This window comes from Chrysemys picta, chromosome 8 (genome assembly GCF_011386835.1).
Source record: "Chrysemys picta bellii isolate R12L10 chromosome 8, ASM1138683v2, whole genome shotgun sequence".
In the NCBI taxonomy this organism is placed as follows: domain Eukaryota; kingdom Metazoa; phylum Chordata; order Testudines; family Emydidae; genus Chrysemys; species Chrysemys picta.
Window position 1 is genome coordinate 33,220,035 of NC_088798.1, and position 18,565 is coordinate 33,238,599.

An 18,565-nucleotide genomic window follows, 5' to 3' on the forward strand; every position below is an offset into this window, starting at 1 on the left:
ACACTATTCATACCTCAGAAAGGGATGGCCAGGCTGGGGCTAACTATTTCTTAAAAGACAGCTAAATAGCACCAGGTCAAATGCTGAAAATTTAAAACAATTTTTTCTCTCCTTTCCCTTTATTTTTCCATTTGCAGCTTCTCAGTACCAAAAAGAGCAATAATTTAGGGGAACACTACAAAAAGTTCTCTCACATGCATCATCTGTCCTCCAGTGGTAGAGATTTGAGGTCTGGAGCAGTTTTAATTATTTTTTTTAAACAGGACACACCGTAGCCTTGATTAATTTACACATAAATACTATTGTGATAACAGCCCTTCAGATACCATTGAGTTACTCATTCTTTTTAAAAGAATCAGTCTCTTTACTTAATGGTCTAACCATTTTTCAAGAGGCTTTAGAGGGCTTAATAGTGCTTTCAATTGACTAGCTCTTACTGTACGTCTACATTGCAAAAAAGGTTCTCTTTGCTAACTAAGGTTAAAATGGCAGTGAAGACACAGCAACTCCGCTTTTAACTCTGGTTAGCAGCTAAAATTAAAGCCTATATGGGAGCATGGGGTTGAACCTGAGCTGCTAACCAGAGTTGAAAGTCGAGCTGGTTTGTCTTCACCACTTTTTAACCAGAGGTGGGCAAACTACGGCCCGCAGGCCACATCCGGCCTGTGGGACTGTCCTGCCCGGCAGGGGAGGCTAGCCCCCAGCCCCTCCCCTGTTGTTCCCCCTCCCCCACAACCTCACCTCACTGCGCCGCCAGCACTCTGGTCTGCTGCTCCTGCCGGGCAGCGTGTCTGGCTGCGGCAGGGCTGCAAGCTTCTGCTGCTCTGAGCAGCATGGTAAGGGGGCGGGGGGTTGGATAAGGGGCAGGGGGTCCCTGGAGCAATCAGGGGACAGGGGGCGGTTGGATGGAATGGAGGTTCTGGGGGGGGCAGTCAGGGGACAGGGAGCAGGGGGGGTTGAATGGGGGGTGGGAGTCCTGGGGGGGGCAGTTGGGGTGGGGGTCCCGGGAGGGGTTGGTCAGGGGACAAGGAGAGGGGGTTGGATGGGTCGGGGGTTCTGAGGAGGGGCGGGAAGTGGGAGGGGGCAGATAAGGGGCAAGGGCCAGGCTGTTTGGGGAGGCACAGCCTTCCCTACCTGGCGCTCCATATAGTTTCGCAACACCGATGTGACCCTCAGGTTAAAAAGTTTGCCCATCCTTGTTTTAAACCCTAGTTTAAACCCTACCACAGGTTAGCTAACAGTTAAGACCACAGAGGTTTTTTGGTTTACTTGTTTTTGCAGTGTAGACTGGTTTTCAAAGAAAAAAAGACTGCTTAAAAATCTAAGAATGGATGTCGGAGGTAAGAATACTGTTCTGAATTAATTGCCTGGATTACAGATTTGTGAAAACACAATGAATTATGTTACTATTTATAGGACCCAAACCACTATTTTAGAGCTTTTACAAGTGTGATTACAACTATAAATGTACTCTAGAGTTGAAAACAACTGCACATCTCCAGCTACAATTATCTTATATATCTTCTTTTCTATATTACTGGCCAAGCTGGAAGCCTAACCTAACCACCATGCCCACTTGCAGCTTTCACCAAATAATAGTTTTCTAGCAAAACAGGACTATTTCCAAAAGGAACACAAGTATGCTACAGTAAAAATTTACTGTACTGCTCTTCAATCAACATGCAGAAATCTAGGGGAACAGTCTAAAATCACTTCATGTAAAAGTAATGGTATTGCAGCAATGAGATAGGGAAGAAAAAATATCAAATAGAAAGCATGAAGTATTAGGAGTGTAACACCAAACATAGGCGCCGACTCCATGGGTGCTCCGGGGCTGGAGCACCCACAGGGAAAAATTGGTGTGTGCTCAGCATCCACCGGCAGCTCCCCGCCCCCCCGTCCAACTCACCTCTGCTCCACCTCCTTCCCTGAGCACACCGCATACCCGCTTTTCCCCTTAGCTCACAGCGCTTGCACCACAAAACAGTTGTTTCATGTGGCTGGGAGGGAGGGGGGAAGGAGGGAGAACCCGGCACCCTGGGGGAAGAGGTGGGGCCGGGGTGGAGATTTGGGGAAGGGGTTCAATAGGAGCGGGGGGGGGGTGTGGAATTGAGGGGGGCCTTTGGGGAAAGGATTAGAATGAAGGCGGGGAAAGGGTGGAGTCAGGGCGGAGCTGGGAGGCGCGAGCACCCACCAGTGCCGGGGAAATTTGGCGTCTATGCCATCGAACCACATATATTTTAACTTCACTCTTCAGTAGAAGGAGAATCAGTCATTTCGGTCATCACTGAAGTAGGAAAGTTCACAGGTTAGAAAGCACTTATGAATAAACGGTGACTTTTTAAAAATACTTTTAAATCTCACCGGTGCAAAAGGGTTACATTTGAGGAAAACTAATGGTTATTTGCATTCCAGTATTTTTTTATTTTATTTTATTTTGCTCCTTTGAGGAGCTAGTAACTACATTCACACTGGACTCCAGTTCTAATTTCCAGTAGCTGCGGATTAAGAACTCCCCATTAGTAGGTCCTAGGTCAGGGGTGGGCAAACTTTTTGGGCCAGCAGCACATCTAGGAATAGAAATTGTATGGTGGACCATGAATGCTCACAAAATTGGGTTTGGGGTGCAGAAGGGAGTGAGGGCTCTGGTTGGGGGTGCGGGCTCTGGGGTGGGACCAGAAATGAGTTGTTCAGGGTGCGGGGGGGAGGGGGAGGGGATGCAGGCTCTGGGGTGGGGCTGGGGATAAGGAGTTTGGGGTGTAGGAGGGTGCCCTGGGCTGGAATCAAGGGGTTTGGAGGGTGGGAGAGGGATCAGAGCTGGGGGAGGTGGGGCATGGAGAGAGACTCAAGTGTGCAGGCTCCGAGCGGTGCTTACCTCAAGCTGCTTCCGGAAGCATCGGCATGTCCCTTCTCCAGCTCCTACACAGAAGCGCGGCGAGGTGGCTCTGCACGCTGCCCCATCCACAGGCACCATCCCTGCAGCTCCCAGTGGAGCGCTGGAGGGTCCATTGGAGCAGGGCCACTGGAGTGCGTAGGAGCCAGAGGGGGTCCATGCCGCTGCTTCTGGGAGCTGTGTGGTGCAGCCCCCGACCCTGCTCCCTGGCTGGAGCACCAGAGTGGGGCAAGCCCCAGACCCCGTTCCCCAGTAGGAGCTTGAGGGCCAGTTTAAAACAGCTCGCGGGCCAAATTCGGCCCGTGAGCCGTAGTTTGCCCACCCCGTCCTAGGTGATAGTTACTGAGACCTCTATTTTGCCTGGAAAGATCCTTCCTTAAGAAAACTGATGTAGTCTAAATTCTACTGGGATTTGTAGCGGCACAGAGTGTGTAGGCACCTGATGAAAAATAAGGCATAGCAGCATAGAGTGTGTAAAATGCATATTACATCTCACTGTTGGGAGGATCAAGGAGGAGCTGGATCACATTTTCATATTTACTCTGCGGTAGAAATGGTCCATAATACAGGGTGCCTGGGATTAAGTATATCCTCATGAAGCAAAAAACCATTACTTATCTGCATTGTAGCCGTTGTACTACAAGATATCATGCAGATGTGTATTTCACACAGGTGCGTATGGGCTCGGCACATCAAAGCTGGAGAATTTTGCCTAGCAGTACTGTAGGGGCAGCACTCACACCTTGTGGCTGTAGGCCCTCCCTTGGCTATATGAGGTAGCACTGCCCCAACCCCTTTCAGTTCCTACTCACCGAACTTCAAGAGCATAGATTCCTATGCAGAGGGGACTGAGTGTGTTGTGGAACATGCATCTGCATCACATCTCGAAGAACAAAAATTATAGTTCAGTTAAGTAACTGTTTTTTATTCTTCAAGTAGATGCAGCTGGTATTCCAGATAGGTGACTCATAAGCAGTTCTCGCAGGAGGTGGAGCTGGGAGCTTAGTTAAACAAGGATTGCAGAACTGCCTTCCTAAAGTTTGCATCTGCTCTAGATGCTGCAATAATGGCATAATGGTTCGTACAACTGACCAAATGCCAGCCCTGCAGATTGCTGTTTTACATCAATGTCCGATATTGACATTTCAATATTTGAGAGGAGGCGTGAAGATGCTGCTCTGCTGGGGTTGAATGTGGCTTAGGACAGAACACAGATAATACACCACCTGGTTTAAATGAAACTGAGAAACCGCATTAGATAAAAACTGAGGGTGTTGTCACAAGGTCACTTGTCTTTGAAGACCTTCATGTAAGGAGACTCTGCCATCAAAGCCTGCAACTCAGACACTCTCCTCGCAGATGTTATTGCCACCAGGAACACATTGATTTGACACAAAAGGAAGAAGATACTAGAGAGACTCAAACGGAGGTCCCATCAGAGCCAGTAAGACTGTAATAAGGTCCCACAAAGAACTGGTTCTCTCAATGGCAGGTGGAGACAAAAGACTCCTTTCAAGAACATTGTTACCATGGTATTCAAAAATATCCACCTCCTATGGATGGGCAGATGAAACACTGAAATCACCACCAGATGCACCATCAACAAGCTAAGTACAAGACCTGATGACTGGAGATGTAAAAAGGATTCCAAGATGTCCTGGATATCAGCCAGCTTTGACTTAACTCCGTGGGCCAACAACCATATCGAAAAATGCTTCCATTTGGCCAAATAAGCCATTCTAGTAGAGAGCTTCCTACTATTGAGTAGAAGCTGTAATACAGCTTTTGAATATCACTCTTCCTCTTCCTGTAACCAGGCACACAGTGTCATGGAGAAAGCTGAGCTTAGGTTGCAAAATCTGACCATGATGCTGGGTCACGGGGTTGGGATGAAAAGGAAGGGATTTGGAAGGCTGAATCGTTAATGCGAGACGGTCCGAGAACCAACATGGCCTCGGCCATGCCAGAGCAATGACGATGAGTCTGGCACAGTCCAATTTCAATAGGAGAATGACCTGCGGAATGATTTGGAATCAGAGAAAAAGCATACAGGAGTGCTGATTCCCAACTCAGGTGAAAAGTGTTAGCCAGGGAGCCTGGACTAAGACCCCCTTAAGGGCAAAACTGACAGCATTACTAGTTGTCTCTCATGGCAAACAGGTTGATCATCTAGATACCCCAAGCTGCAAAGGCGGATGGCAAGACACAGAGCTTCAATGACCACTCGTGACACAGGGAAAAATTCCTCCTGATGTGATCCGCAAGTTGATTCTGAACCCCAGGTAAGTGATCAGCCACCGGAATAATGCTTTACCCGATACAAAACTGCCAGAGCCTGATCACCTCCTGACACAGAACACTTGAGTGTAGTCCCCTTTGTCTGTTCACATAATACTCACTGACAATACCGCTGCAATGTATGTGAAACACTGAGCCTTTTATGTGCACTTGGAAAGTGTGACAGACATTGTAGATGGCCCAAAGCTCCTGGACTCTGACATCAGGCAGTGAAGTTTCCTATTCTGACCACAGGCCCAGAACTTTCAGTGACCCCAGATGAGCTCCCCAGACCATCAAGGAGATGTTGTTGACAAGAGTCCTAGTCAACAAGGGCTGAAAGAAACAAACACCCTGGCATACATTGACATGAACTGTTCATCACCGTAAGGAGTCCAGGATCAGCAGAGGAAGTGGATCAATCCGTCCAAGAGATGATGGGTTGGATAATAGACAGACAAGCCACATTTGGAGAGGGTGAAGATGCAATCTGACAAAATGGACCACTTGCGTGCATGCAGCCATGTGAGTCAGCACCCTCAGACAAACTTGAGCTGTGGGAGAGGATTGAGACTGCAGCTCCAGACAAATCTGGAAACGGTCGGCCAGCAATAATGCTCTCAAACTCAGAATCTATTAGGGCCCCAACAAACTCGCTTTTTTGAGTGGGGACAAACACTGACTTCCCATTGTTTAGGATAAGGCCCAGGCAATTGAGTCAGTGTAGTGTGACATGTACATGAGAGAGGATTTCTTCCCTGGACTTGCCTTTCAGTCACCAATCATCCAATACAGCAAGATATGAATTCCTTTCAGCCTGTGGTAAGCCATCACTGCAACTACAATTTGTTAAAGTGCTGGGTAGCAGAGAATAGGCAAAAGGGAGTACGGTGTACTGATAGCGCCAGTTCACCAGGACAAACCAGAAGACTTTCCTGTGGCTCGGGAGAACCACTATGTAGAAATAAGTATCCTGAAGGCCCAGGGTAGCAAGCCAGTCATTGTGATTTAACATGGGGAGGACCAGTTCCTAGGGTGACCATATGGAACCCCACAAACCTAATGTATTTGTTGAGGTGCGGAGGTCAAGAATAGGTCTCACCTCTCCCTTGGATTTGAGAACCAGAAAGTACCAAGAATAAAACCCCCAATCCCGTTGCTGCAGACGAACCTCCTCCACAGCTCCCAAAGCTAGCAGAGACTGAACCTGCTTGAGGAGCAGTGTCTAGGAAGAGGAGTCCCTGAAGAAGGATGGGGAAGGAAGGTAGGGAGGAAGGATGGAAAAAAAAACTTGATGGCATAACCTGATCTGACAGTGCTTAGGACCTAGTTGTCCGTGGTAACTGAGTCCCAAACACTGTAAAATTGAGCCAGCCTATCCCTGAAAGGGGGGACGGGTATGTAGAAATCATGACTGGATCACTGCCCCAGACACAGTCAAAAACAGTCACTCAGTAGACAGTGGGGAGGACATGAGTTGATTGGCTGAAACTAGAACCAGAAGGCCTTTGCCTCTGAGATCTAAGACTCTTTCTGGGGTATTCCCACTACTTTGCAGGAAAGAAGGACTGCCCAATGAAGAGCCAAGAGCAGTACTGCAGTTGCTGACTGCCATAATGGTGCTTTTGTACCACCTCAGGATACACCCCTAAAGAATGCAGCATGGCTCACAAATCTTTAAAAGAGTGCAAGTTCTCATCTAGCTTATCTGAGAATAGCACCTGAACGTAGAAGGAAAGGCCCTCAATAGCCTGTTGCACCTGAGAACCAATGCCTGAATTCTGCAGCCATGGCACCTTCCTCATGGTCACAGCTGAGGCCATAATTCTGGCCAATGTATTCGTCATATCCAATGCTGACTACTGAGATTTGACCACCAAACAGCCTTCAACCAGAAAAGCATTCTGGAGGTATCCAGCAACTTGTCTGCAAATATAGATAGGACAGTCCAATTAACAGAAGTTATATTTGTATAGCAACACTTGTTGGTTCATGATACACATTTTCAGGGAAGAAGAGGTATAAATCTTTCTCCCCAGTAAGTCCATCTTCTTGGACTCCTTTTCCTTGAGAGTAGATTGATACCTACCCTGTCAAGCCCTATCGTTCGCTGCAGTCATAACAAGAGAATTAGGGACTGAGTGAGAATAGAAACTCACAAAACCCTGCATAGGGATGAAAAAGCACTTCTCCAAATGCCTGGCAGCACAGAAGCCCTTTCAATTGCAGGTTCCAGGTCAGTGTCATTAATAGGGAGCACTGTACTCTCCAGCACAGACAGTTGGACAATGTTGAGAACTTGTGCATATTCTCCTGTAAAAATTCTGCCTGGATGCCCAAGGAAGCAGCCATAAGCTGCAAAAGGTCCTGGTATGCCTTGACATTCTCAGGTACTGAGGGAGAAGAGGAATGTGGTACCATTGAATTGTCAGGAGACGACAAAGAAACAGTCAAATGTACCAAATGCTGTATTTAAAGAAAACCTTCCAACTTTCCGGGGAAAAGAAGGCAGAATGGACTTTCCTGAGACTTCAAGCAGTAGTTCCAAAGTAGAGATCTGAACGTCCTTCACAAAATTTGTAAACCTAATATTCAAGTGTCTGATTTTTCCATTTTAGGATATGAATAATTCCTGTGAATCTTAATAGGATTATTCCTGTGCAAATACTCTACAGTGGGAGACTTAGACCCTTGTTCTTTGGGGAGACTCAGAGTAGAGCAAACAGCTGCCTTGGACCCCACTAGACTTCGTCTCTATCTGTAGTAAAGACATGTGACTGTTTGCTTCAGCTGTAATGCAATACAGAACTGAAAAAATATGCTCTGATTGGTCCAACATTTGCCTGAAATAACAAAAAGGTTTTCATTCCAATTGGCATTTTGAGCCTCCTGCTGGAAGGAGCCATCCTGATTAAAAGGGAAGTCAAGCTGTGTTACTAGTGAGATGGGAGCCCAAAGTAGGAATACAAGCTGGTTTCCAAACTGCTGTAATAGTGTTTTAACAACCCAACACAAATAACTCTATATGGATTTATGACATTTATACTACACTTTTGAATCCCTTTATCTTAAAGTTTACATACATTTTGCTTGCTGGACTCTTTGTTAACTGAGTTGGTGAAATCCATGTTTCATCATTTACTGTTGTTCTGGAAAAGGCCAAATGGTAATTTGCTAACAAAATACCCATATCAAACATGACAATGAGAGTGAAACAACATCACATTCACCATATACAGAATAGTGAAAACAAGTAGCATGAGTCATCTGATTCAAATCAATTTACCATACTGGTCTGATTGTGGCAGGTGTGGTGATGTGTAGTCTGTTGCCTCAAATGTGAGGTAAATGTGAAAGGAGAGAGCTTTTGAGAGGGGAAAAAAAGGATGTGTTCTCTATAAAGAAAAGAAGCACCTCTGATTACACAGAGATTTTGGAAGTACGTTACACTGAACTGCAGATAGCTTTAATCCATAAAAAAGTACTTTTCCTACCCTACCATAGGTAATATCTCAGATTCACAAATCATAGAGCCAGAAGGGACCACTGTGATCATCTAGTCCAGTGGTTCTCAACCTTTCTAGACTACTGTAACCCTTTCAGGAGTCTGATTTGTCTTGTGTACCCCCAAGTTTCACCTCACTTAAAAAGTACTTGCTTAGAAAGTCAGACATAAAAATACAAAAGTGTATCAGCACACTATTACTGAAAAATTGTTTACTTTCTCATTTTTACCATATAATTATAAAATAAATCAACTGGAATTTAAATATTGTACTTACATTTCAGTGTAGAATAATAGTATATAGAGCAGTCTAAACAAGTCATTGTCTGTATGAAATTAAGATTGTACTTACTTCGCTAATGCTTTTTATGTACCCTGGTGTAAAACTAGGCAAATATCTAGAGGAGTTGATGTACCCCTTGGAAGACCTCTGCATATCCCCAGAGGTACACGTACCCCTGGTTGAGAACCACTTTCCAACCAACTGTAAAACACAGACTGTAGGACTTCACACTCCTGTTTGAACTAGATGCTTTTAGAAAAGCATCCAATCTTAATTTAAAAATTGCCTACGATGGGCAATCCACCAAAGACCCTTGGTAAATTGTTCCTGTGGTTAATCACTCACACTGTCAAAAACATATGCCTTATTTCCAGCCTGCATTTGTCTAGCTCCAACTTCCATCCACTGAATCTGTTATACCTTTGAAGAGTCTTCAATCTACCAGACAATCTATCAGTTTTTCCCCCATGTAGGTACTTATAGACTGATCAAGTGAGCCCTTTAGTTTCCTTAAGAGAAGGTATAGAGATTGTGCTCCTTGCGTCTTTCACTACAAGGCATGTTTTCCAATTCTTTAGTCATGCTCATGGCTCTTCTCTAAACCCTCCCAAATTTATCCACTTCCTTCTTGAACTGTGGAGACCAGAACTGGGGACAATATTCCAGTAGCGGTTGCACCAGTGCCAAATACAGAGGTAATATAACGTCTCGCCTTTTCTACTCAAGATTCCTGTTTATACATCTCAGGACTGCATTAGCCTTTTTGCTGCAGCATTTCACTGAGAGCTCATGTTTAGCTGATTATCCTCCATGATCCCCAATCCTTTTCTGAGTCACTGTTTCCCAGGACAGAGTCTACCATCTTGTATCTCACTATTCTTTAATTTATACTAGAGGCCCATTTAGCAGAGTTTTCCATAATATCTGTCTAGATAAGTGTGTTTTGCTTATCTTATCTTCTTTCTATTTCTGTAACATCAATACATTTACTTTTATTTAAGCCAAATGTCATACAATTGTAGATATAAGGTGGCAACAATCTCTGGCAGGTGTCTTGGAAAGATACTGAACTTTGATCTTGGATAAAACTGACTCAGTAATGAGTGGCAATCTCAATACAAGGCCAGGGGCCAAGTGGCTTGTGATATCCCCACTATGAACACTGCCACAAAGGGACTGACAAGGAAAAATATGGGTACCAGAAAATCTAAGCAATGTGAACATTAGTAGGTTCAGTGCATGGGCTTTGCAATCTGTTTAAATTAACACTACACATTAAAATTTTCCTTCTGTTACGCTAATAATGAAGAGATCAAGAAACTCTCTCACTGGCCCTAGGTTAAGAAATGCCAGCTCTAATTATAAACCTAAACAAATACGTTTCATAATATTTCCAAAAGGTCAAGGGCTTCATACCTTGAACTTCTAAACTGTTTTGCCTCAGCAAAATGGGTGCAGGTTTCTAAAGCCATCACTCATTTAAAGGTAATTTTGAGATAAATGCTTTGCACAAACATGACTGTGACTATATTCTCCTTTTTTACAACCTCTTATTGTTACAACCACTAATTTACAAGGCAAAAGAAATATAGGCGTTTAAAGAGTTTGCCCCTTAGGCAAATAATTCAATGGTTTTAAATTTAAAGACTTCCAATTAATTTCTATTTACCTAAAGCAGCATGTTTCTTTTGAGGGCTAGATATTAAAAACACCCTTCATAATTAATTACCTCTTCATAAAAAAACCCAAGCATGAGCAACATATTGTTAAACATACTAGATGGCAAAGAAACAAAAGGTGAAAAAAAGGGTGACTTACAGTAGTGAATCCAAGCACTAACCTAACCCTGGAATACGTACAGCATATAGAATGTGTACAGTTTATAACTTTAGCACACACTTGTTGTCCTTCCATTTTTGTTTCAAATGAATGGCCCCTGCCATGGAATGTGATGCTATTCATGAATGGGAAGTGATACGGAGCAAGCTTAATTAGTATACTATTTCACAATGATTTGATTAGGCTGCACTAAAAGAATGTTTGGCTTAGCAGCACTTTCATAACTATGGGTCTGTCAGAAGGGACCATCATGATAACCTGGTTTGACCTCCTGCACATTGCAGGCCACAGAACCTCACCCACCCATTCCTGTAATAGACCCATAACTTCTGGTTGAGTTACTGAAGTCTTGAAGTCTTTTTAAATCCAGATTTGAAGTTACAGAAAATCCTCCATTTACCTAGGTCAAACCCAGGGGCGGCTCCAGGCACCAGCACACAAAGCTGACCAAAGCCTGACTGTCGTGCTTGGGGCGGCAAAATACATAGTGCCGCCCCTGGTCAAACCAGCAAGTGACCTGTGCCCCATGCTGCAGAGGAAGGCAAAAAAAAAAAAAATCCAAAATCCTAGGGTCTCTGCAAATCTGGCCTGGAGGAAAATTTCTTCCTGATCCCAGATATCACAATCTGTTAGTCCCTGAGCAGGTGGGTGAGACCCACCAGCCAGACACTTGGGGAAAAATTCTCTGTAGTAACTCAGAGCCCTCCCCATCTAGTGTCCTATCTCCAGCCATTGGAGATATTTGTTAATAGCAGTCATGGATGGGCCACATGCCATTGTAGGCAGTCTCATTAAACCATCCTTTTTCACAGCTGCATCACATTGTTGGCTCATAATCACCCTGTGGTTGACCAATACATCCAGATCTTTCTTCTCCTCTGTCCCTTCAACTGACATATCCCCAGCTTATAGCAAAAGTTCTTGTTGTCAGTCCCTAAGTGCAGGACCTTGCACTTTGCATTACTAAATTTCATCCCATTTTTATTACTCCAGTTTTCAAGGTCATCTAAATCAGGGGTTTTCATGTACCCCGGGGGTACAAAGAGGTCTGCCAGGAGGTACCTCAATTCAGGAAGGTATTTGCCTAGTTTTACAACAGGCTACATAAAAAGCACCAGTGAAGTCAGTACAACTAAAATTTCATACAGACAATGACTTGTTTATACTGCTGTATATACATTATACACTGAAATGTAAGTACAATATTTATAATCCAGTTGATTTATTTTATAATTCTATGGTAAAAATAAGATCAGCAATTTTTCAGTAATAATGTGCTATCACACTACCGTATTTTTGTGTCTGATTTTGTAAGCAAGTTATTTTTAAGTGAAGTGAAACTTGCTATGCAAGGCAAATCAGACTCCTGCAAGGCATACAGTAGTCTGGAAAGGTTGAGAACCACTGATCTAAATCTTTGATGATATTCTGGTCCTCCTCCAAATTGGCAACACCTCAACTTTGTGTCATCTGCAACTTTATTAGCACACTCCCACTTTTTGTGCTAAGGTCATTAATAAAAATGTTAAATAAAATTGGCCCCAAGACCGATCGCTGAGAAACTCAACCAGTAACCTCCCTCCAGTCAGACAGTTCACCTTTCACTATGACCCACGGTAGCCTCCCCTTTAATCAGGTCCTTACCCACGCTTCAATTCTCGTATTAATCCCCATCTTCCACCTTTCAATTCTCGTATTAATCCCTATCATCTTCAATTTAACTAATAATTTCCCATGTGGGAAATGCCTTACTGACGTCCAGGTAGATTAGATCTGCTACATTTCCTTTGTCTAGAAGATCAATTATCTTCTCAAAGAAAGATCATGTTGATCTAACACAATATACCATTTGTAAAACCATGTTGTATTTTATCCCAATAACAGTTTACCTCTATGTCCTTAATTACTTTCTCCTTCAAAATTTGTCATAGCAGGACCCGGTTACAATTATTATTTTCAAAGGTTTTGAACATAAGTTTGGTGCACATCCAATAGCTTCTGTATATTAAACAGAACCAGAAATTGGGGAAAACTAATTGAATTAACTGAAGAATTTCATACAAACTAAAGGGGCTGCTAACAACACCCATTACTGTTCATAACTCCCCCTCCCTCCCCCCCATCACAAAAAGGCCCCACTGAAATTAAAATCTCAATTATATTAGAAATGTGGGTTTCGGAAGTACTCTTCTGCAGCAATAGCCAGGAGCACCAGGGCAGGAATTGGCCCAGCCAGATCCCCATGGAAATTAGCAGGACAAGCTCTCCACCTCCAGTCATGAGGCCCTAGTAGTCCCCCTTCTCCAGCCATATGGGCTGGGAGATGAAAGTAGGACCTCCCGGAGGAGGAGGGGAAGCCATCCCTCCCCCATATACTCATGATGTCAGCAAACTGCTCTATATGTTCTGAAGTCTGAATGCTATTTTCTGTCTGCTGACTGGCTATGTGCCTTGATCTCCTTCCCACTTTCCTTTCCCTCGAAGTCCCTCACTTTCCTGTCTTCTCTCCCTTTTCTTTCCATTTCCTCTACTCTCCCCTCCCTTTCCTCTCCACTCATCTCCTCCCCCAGACCCCATTTACTCACCTCAGCCTCTATAATAAAAGACAAATGAATAGGACGACGAAATAGAACCAAGTCAGGAACCCATCACCACCCTGATCCCTCTGCTTATACATTGCACCCCTTATCACCACCACATTTTTTTATGGTAAGCACTCTGTGGCAGGGATCACATCTTATGTGTTTCTACTGCGCCTAAAGCTGGACCCCATGTACTAGACTGAGATCTTTGTGCACTATCAAAATAAATAAATAATTATTTTAATAAACATATACATGAAGCATCTCATCTCAGAAATTCTTTGCACCTCTGCACAGTTATTTGGTTTAGTTTTATTATTATCATCATCTTTGAAACTTGTTTTGGAATAATAGTATAAATTCTAACAAATTTGTCTTTAAATTATACTCTGCTTTGAGGGCCTTTTTACAATTCTTCGTTCTAGGAAGTCTGTTTTATTAAAATTCCAAAAGCAGAGCAGAGCATAAACTATTGTTATCCATACATGCAGCTAAAGTTACTATCCAGCTTTGCTTCTGTGTCTTGATAACTAGCTATGAATTGATTATTTTTGATAAATGTTTGCAGATACCTGTATGTTTAAGGAAATGTAAGATGAATCGTCATCGAAGGCTTTGTCTGGGTCCCAGCCAATAAAGTTATGGCATTTTTTAGATCTTGCATTCCATGGGCCAAATACCACATGGAAACAACTAGCCCAGACTCTTGTGTCCATGAAGATCCTACTGCACAAATGGGGTCTATATGAATAAGGTGCTCTGCATAGATACATCTGATATAAAGTATTGACTTCAGGATTTGGCTGCGATACAGTTCACATGTTTGCTGGACCCTAGACTGGTTGAACTGCAAGTATATTACCATGATTTGAATTATCTGTGGGAAATGAAATTGCTTGGTCTGTGTGTGGACACTGTGGCTCATTGAAAATTAATTTTCATTTTCTGAACACAGGTATAAAGACCGTCACAAAAGGTGGAGGAGGGACTTGAACTAGGAGTCTCTCACAGCCAAGGTGAGTACACTAACCACTAAGCTAGAAGTTAGGAGGAAAGGAATCTTTATCCTCCTTCCCCACCCCACTGTGTTGTGTAAGCTCACCTATTGGGGCCTGATCCAGTAGGTGAGGTCAGAGCATGCATACCAGATTGGGCCCCGCAGAATAGTTAGGTGTAGGAACACCAGTCTTTCCCCAGTTCATGAATCACTCAGGGACTTAGGTGTCTAGATGAAAAGCAGGGGGCTGTAATGTGCATGGCCAGAGGCAGAAAAATAGGCATTTACTGCAAAAAGTTTAGGCACCTACAGGGCTAGGCGGCAGCTGAGCTGGGGTTTTGTGAATCCCAGCAGGGCCTAGTTCTGGGATTTAGGCACGTAAAGTGGCAGTTGGATGCTCAAGTCCTTTTGTGAATCTAGTTTAGTCCTTAATCAGGAAAGACTCTTGCTGAAGTTCATAGAGATTTTCCAGAGAAAGGACTAAATGAAAATTGAGAAAGGATGGTCCTAATGAATTTGGGAGTGGATCTTTTATGCAAATTTATAAGGAATAACTCATACCTCATGCAGATGGCAACCCCATGCAAGAGGATTTGGCCATAAACATCCAAATCTTGCTTGCTTTTTGCCCTTTTTTATTTTTTGTGCTCAGTAGAGAAACGGTCACAGCTAACATTACTTTGAAGACCTATTTATTATAAAATACGGCAGAATAAGGTCACTTCTCTAAGATTCAAGTATGAAAGGGGTAGCCGTGTTAGTCTGAATCTGTAAAAAGCAACAGAGGGTCCCGTGGCACTTTTAAGACTAACAGAAGTATTGGAGCATAAGCTTTCATGGGTGAATGCCCACTTCATCAGACGCAGGCTTTCTCTAAGATTGAAGTTATTCATATTTTGAAGGTAACCACGACAAATGTAAACCATGCAGTTGACACAGTCAAAATGTGCAAATGAAACTTCAGTTTGGGGCTGTGCCCTAAGGTTACCAAAGGGGAAAAAAAAAGAAGAGAGAAACCGATCCTGAAAGCAAACCATCTAGGGAAGAAGAAACTGATTGATGTGCTCTCTTTCCATCTGCCCTGATCTATGTTTTGTTTAGGAATTTCTCTGTTAAACATTAAGCATGTATTTTTCTTCATTCTCTGACAAACATGTGCCCTGTTACCAGCAACTCCCATCTCCCCTGCCCCGAAAAAAGTGGACAAATTATTTTTTTGTTCCTGTTTTCTTTCTTCCCTTCTTTCCAAGTGCCCCCTCCCTTTTAACTATATGCTGTTTTCCATATCACTGGATTTGTCTTGTATTGTTCTGAGATAGTGATATTTAAAGAAGCCAGAAATGTAGCTCTGCAAGAGTTAACTGACTATTTTGTTAATGCATTGACCAGCTGTTTCTTGTTAGCTGTAACAGAAGAGAGCGTGCACATTGGTGGCAAACTGTTAAACTCATTTTCCACAATACTAAGAAGTTAAAAACAATTCAAGTCCAGGATAGCAGTGTGCTGTACTCCCAAATCAGTATTAGCCACAAAAGGAGAACTGATGTGGTCTTCCTATGGTCCTTCTCCTTGAAAAATCTTTCATGCCATTTTCTTCATTAAGGGGAAGCAGGGAAGGGAGTTAATTTATTATCTAAATCATATGTATCTAATAGAGATACATGTATTATAAAGAATGTATCCCAATGATCACTGCAACTTGGATAAACACCTAACGGAAACATAAAACTGATTAAAGTTTAATTGAAAACACAAATGTTCACAAACAGTATATTAGAAGTTCATCTTTTGCTAAGACCTTGTTAAAACAGGAGGTCTATTCCTGCACTGATTAGAGAATAACTCTTTCTCGTTATGCTGTTTTAGCGAGCAAAGTGTATTTATTCTCACTTGTCTTTGATTAGAATTATTTAGAACTAAAAAGGTCTCCAAAATGTATGTTTTGGTAGGGTTACCATACGTCCGGATTTTCCTGGACATGTCCGGCTTTTTGGGCCTCAAATCCCCATCCGGGGGGAAATCCCAAAAAGCCGGACATGTCCGGGAAAATAGGGAGGGAGGGCCCGGCGGTGCTCGGCCGGAGCCAGGGGCACGGGCACTTGGCCGGGGGCCAGCGCGGTGCTCGGCCGGGGGCTTGGGCAATTGGCCGGGGGCCGGCACCCCAGGGCCCGAGCCAGGCGGGAGACGCCGGGGCCAGAGCCTCTTGGCCTGGGCCGGCCAGAGGAAGCCGCTCGGCCAGGGGAGCTGGACTGGGCCACGCCGCACCCCACCCCCGCTTACCTGCTGCCTCCCTTTTTCAGGCTTCCCGCAAACATTTGATTCACAGGAAGCAGGGGAGGGGGAGGAGAAGGGGGTGGAGCGTTCAGGGGAGGGGGCAGAGTTGGGGTGGGGCTGGGGGCGGGGCCCCATGGAGTGTCCTCCTTTTTAAAAATTAAAATATGGTAACCCTAGTTTTGGTGACATCTTCTTTTTTAATGCTTGGTGTCCAAAGTCCTGTGGTGCCTTAAAACAAAACAAATTATATTTAAAGAAATCCAAACAATCGTTTAGTGGTTCCAGTGTTTATGGCTAGAGTCTCACATTTACAGTTATTTGAGTATTGCATCTGAGCATCTGTACTGAAATACACACACACTGGGTTGACTGTAGCGCAGGCAAGAAGGTAGTGGAAGCCTATTTTTAATACCCCGGATTTTATGTTTGCTTCCATCAAATCATTATGATTGGAGGTTTTGACGCTGTCACAGATTGAAAAAAAAAAAAAAAAGAATGTGGTTTGGTATGAAGTAGCTGGTGATGGTCCTGTTACCTGGACACACATTTACAGTTAGAGCCTTAGGTGGGGCATGGCAGTGCACACGTATAAGAGTGAATTCGAAGAAAGATTACAGTGGTCCTCAAGCCACAATCTTTCACTACGCAGCAGTGTGAATCAAGTCACACCCTGCCCTTGATTAAACCCAAGCAACCCTGTTGACTTCCTAGCATAATGGCATCCTGGTCCCGGACTAGGACTGCAAGGTGCTACCGTAATACACATCATGCAAATTAATAATGAGTTTGCACATGTGTAATGCATGAAGAATGTGCTCTTGTGTGATTTCAATTTTACACTTTGTACTAAACTAACTTCTGAAAGATTGTATCCAGTAATCACAGGTACAGCGGTTTACCTTAGTATTTGTTTGTACAGTAACAGTAAGATTAAAATTTTTCACATTACCAGTGACTGAAATTATTCTCATGTGCATTTTCTGAACATGTACAAAGTGTTAGCAAAGATGCTGAGAGTTGTCAGGCTGTGCCAAATTATGTTTTGCATTTCTCGCTTACAAAGAAATCTACACACAGCTGCAGTCTCTCTCATACATGTGCAAATGTGGGTTTAACTCTGGGTTTAGATAAGGTACTGCAGTTGTGTGCGGTGGCTTATTAACAAAACAAAATTTTCTTCCATACAGCAAGATTAGTGCATGGGTTTTCCCTACTCTTGTAGTACTGTAAACAATTGAGGCCTAAAAGGTTGTCCATGTACTTTGAAGCTGTCACTTTCCCCCACAAAGGGCATAAAAAGCACACACAGAGCATTAAGCAATATGAGTAACATGACCTCCTGCTAAACATTAGAGATACATGTACAAGCTATTATTACTGAGTCAGCACTCAGCTGGGGCAGTTCCCATCATAAAACCAGTTTTGCAGGAATTTAACACTGCTGATATTTCATCAGACTGATTGTTGCCTTACAAGTTGTACACCAGATTCAGGGGACTCAGCAAGCTGGTCTCCACTTCCTGGTGTCTCCCACCTAAGACCTACTGGGAAGAGGGCTGTACTCCTCTAAGGCTGGGTCCTTCTGAACTGGGCTTCTCCCATTCAAGGCTCCTTCTCCAAGATTGGTATGCCTCATGGATGCAGCCTGCTGAATCCTCAGCTGCTTTTTAGCCCATTCTCACCTGGTACGTGGTTTGCATACCCCATCACAAGGAGATTCTAACTCTAAAAACCCTTGCATTAGTGTGGTGCCAGACACAAGCCTGTTCCTGATCCCAACAGAATCAATGGTGAAACCACCACTTACTTCAATGAAATCAGGACTCCACTGCATTGTAACAAAAATGCCACTGTATTTTATTTGCATGTCACAAGATGCATGATAAATTAAAGATTATATACTGCAGAAGTAATC

The 18,565-nt window shown here is 43.6% G+C and overlaps 1 protein-coding gene across 15 annotated transcripts in view; it reads right to left on the reverse strand.

Annotated features, from left to right (window-relative positions):
• The window catches only part of TGFBR3 (transforming growth factor beta receptor 3), a 180,565-nt gene that overhangs the window by 118,632 nt on the left and 43,368 nt on the right, over positions 1 to 18,565 (reverse strand). The gene's annotated exons all lie outside the window — the stretch shown is intronic.